The 3,527-nt window shown below is 44.2% G+C and overlaps 1 pseudogene; it reads left to right on the forward strand.

Annotated features, from left to right (window-relative positions):
* Positions 1 to 1,635: 1,635 nt before the first annotated feature.
* On the forward strand, positions 1,636 to 2,506 carry LOC100437459 (sodium/potassium-transporting ATPase subunit beta-3-like; annotated as a pseudogene).
* The last annotated feature ends 1,021 nt before the right edge of the window (positions 2,507 to 3,527 follow it).

Here is a 3,527-nt window from a genome sequence, read left to right on the forward strand (position 1 = left end):
ACAAAAAACCCACAAAACAACAAAGAAAAAAACCGGCTGATGCAGGAGGATCATTTGAACCCAGGAGTTTGAGGCTGCAGTGAGCCGTGATCACACTACTGCACTTCAGCTTGAGGGACAGAGTAAGATCCTGTCTCTCAAAAAAAAAGAAAAAAAAAAAAAAAAGAAAAGAGAAAAAGAGAAAAGGCCGGGCGTGGTGGCTCATGCCTGTAATCCCAGCACTTTGGGAGGCCGAGACAGGTGGATCACCTGAGGTCAGGATTTCGAGAGCAGCCTGACCAACATGGCCAAACCCTGTCTCTACCAAAAATACAAAATTATCTGGGTGTGGTGGTGCATGTCTGTAATCCTAGCTACTCAGGAGGCTGAGGAAGGAGAATCACTTGAACCTGGGAGGCAGAGGCTGCAGTGAGCCGAGGATGTGCCACTGCACTCCAGCCTCAGAGATGGAGTAAGACTTTCTCTCCAAAAAAAAAAGAAAAAAAGTCTAATGTAAATGGATAGAAAAGATCTTCCCTAATCTGATAAGTGACTCAATGAAAAACTATAGCAAATATCATACTAAATAGTAAAATAGTAGTAAAATATCAAAGTTTTTCCTCTTGAAGTTGGGAGCAAGACAATGATATCCACTATCTCTACATTGTCCTAGCAAATACAGAAGGCAAGAAAAAAACAAAATGTATAAGACTCAAAACAGAAGGAAAAAACTGTCATTATATGGAATTGACATACTTGCATGCCAAGAAAATTCAAAATAATCTACAGAAAAATTATCAGAATAAAAATAATTTTAAAAGAATTAAAACATTAAAGGCCGGGTGTGGTGGCTCACGCCTGTAATCTCAGCACTTTGGGAGGCTGAGGCGGCGGATCACCTGAGGTTGGGGGTTTGAGACCAGACCAACATGGAGAAACCCCGTCTCTACTAAAAATACAAAATTAGCCAGGCGTGGTAGTGTATGCCTGTAATCCCAGCTACTTGGGAGGCTGAGGCAGGAGAACCGCTTGAACCCGGGAGGTGGAGGTTGCAGTGAGCCGAGATTGAGCCATTGCACTCCAGCCTGGGCAACAAGAGTGAAACTCCGTCTCAAAAAAAAAAGTCTTTTTAAATAAATAAAAAAGAAAGAAAAAGACTGATAAACTATTCTAAAGGAGACTAAAGAGACATGATACGGTATAAAATGCATTTGGTTTCTTTCTGCCCCAGAACTCCTAAAATCCTAGAAATTTCCTGAGTGGTAGGAGGATCTTTTGTTATTCATAATTAGCTCCTTTGATAAGTCCTGAGTTTATGCTAATGAACCTGCTTAGGGTGGGGCCCGTAGATAGCTTCAGGATGGGGCTAGTCACCAGAAAGTCCAGGTGATTAGAGGATTAAAGGGTTGGAACTTAAGCCCCGCCCACCAACATCTGGAAGGGCTGAGGGTGCAAGAAATTTAGCTCTATTGAAAATTTAAACACTGCAGTCGGCTCGAGTGCTCCCAGTAACGAGGAGGTGTTCTCGGCCGTCCCACCCTCCCCTGCCGTCGCCGGGCTGCGCCGCCGGAGCCGGAACGCGCCTCCGCTGCCCTCGCCGCCTCTGTCCCCGCTGCCTTCCCCGCCTCCATCCCCGTGGCCGCCGCTCCCCTCACCGTCCGCGCACACACCATGACGAAGAACGAGAAGTCCCTCAACCAGAGCCTGGCCGAGTGGAAGCTCTTCATCTACAACCCGACCACCGGAGAGTTCCTGGGGCGCACCGCCAAGAGCTAGGGCGCACCGCCAAGAGCTGGGGTTTAATCTTGCTCTTCTACCTAGTTTTTTATGGGTTCCTGGCTGCACTCTTCTCATTCACGATGTGGGTTATGCTTCAGACTCTCAACGATGAGGTTCCAAAATACCGTGACTAGATTCCTAGCCCAGGACTTATGGTTTTTCCAAAACCAGTGATTGCATTGGAATATACATTCAGTAGATCTGATCCAACTTCGTATGCAGGGTACACCGAAGACCTTAAGAAGTTTCTAAAACCATATACTTTAGAAGAACAGAAGAACCTCACAGTCTGTTCTGATGGAGCACTTTTTGAACAGAAGGATCCAGTTTATGTTGCATGTCATTTCCTATTTTGTTACTTCAAGCATGCAGTGGTATGAATGATCCTGATTTTGGCTATTCTCAAGGAAACCCTTGTATGCTTGTGAAAATGAACAGAATAATTGGATTAAAGCCTGAAGGAGTGCCAAGGATAGATTGTGTTTCGAAGAGTGAAGATATACCAAATGTAGCAGTTTATCCTCATGATGGAATTATAGACTTAAAATATTTCCCATATTATGGGAAAAAACTGCATGTGGGATATCTACAGCCATTGGTTGCTGTTCAGGTCAGCTTTGCTTCTAACAATACTGGGAAAGAAGTAACAGTTGAGTGCAAGATTGATCGATCAGCCAGCCTAAAAAGTCAGGATGATTGTGACAAGTTTTTGGGACGAGTTATGTTCAAAATCACAGCATGTGCATAGTATGAGTAGGATATCTCCACAGAATAAATGTTGTGTTCTCTGTCTTCATTTTATATCAGCTGGACCTTCCATTCTAGAATTATGAGAACACCTTGGAGAAAGGTGTGTGGTACATGACACTGGGTTACATCATAATGTGCTTCCAGATCATAGTGTTCAATGTCCTCTGAAGTAACTGCCTGTTGCCTCTGCTGCCCTTTGAACCAGTGTACAGTCGCCAGATAGGGACCGGTGAACACCTGATTCCAAACATGTAGGATGGGGGTCTTGTCCTCTTTTTATGTGGTTTAACTGCCAAGTGTCTAAAGCTTAATATGCTGTGCTATGTAAATGTTTTATGGCTATAACACTGTCATATTTTGATGTCAACAGAGTTTTAGGGATAAAATGGTTCCCAGCCAACATCAAGTGACTTTATAGCTGCAAGAAATGTGGTATGTGGAGAAGTTCTGTATGTGAGGAAGGAAAAAAAGAAAATAAAAGTGTATTTGAAAAATATTTTTTAAAAAATTTAAACACTAAGATTTGATGAGTTTCTTTTCTGCTGAACACCCAGAGGTACTGGGAGGGTGGCACACCCAGAGGTTATGGCAGCACCATACCCCTCCCCCCGTACTTTGCCATATCCATCTCTTCATCTGGTTGTTCATCTGTATCTCTTATGATTTTTTTTTTTTTTTTGAGACAGAATCTCGCTCTGTCGCCCAGGCTTGTTTGCAGAGGCACGATCGTGGCTCACTGCAACCTCCGCCTCCCAAGTAGCTGGGATTACAGGTATGTACCACCACGCCCGGCTAATTTTTGTATTTTTTAGTACAGACAGGGTTTCACTATGGTGGCTAGGCTGGCCTTGAACTCCTGACCTCATGTAATCCACCCACCTTGGCCTCCCAAAGTGCTGGGATTACAGGCCTGAGCCACCGTGCCCAGCGAAGACCCTGTCTTTTTTTTTTTTTTTTTTTGAGACCGAGTCTCACTCTGTTGCTGTGGCTGGAGTGCAGTGGCGCTATCTCAGCTCATT

This window comes from Pongo abelii, chromosome 12 (genome assembly GCF_028885655.2).
Source record: "Pongo abelii isolate AG06213 chromosome 12, NHGRI_mPonAbe1-v2.0_pri, whole genome shotgun sequence".
In the NCBI taxonomy this organism is placed as follows: Eukaryota; Metazoa; Chordata; class Mammalia; order Primates; family Hominidae; genus Pongo; species Pongo abelii.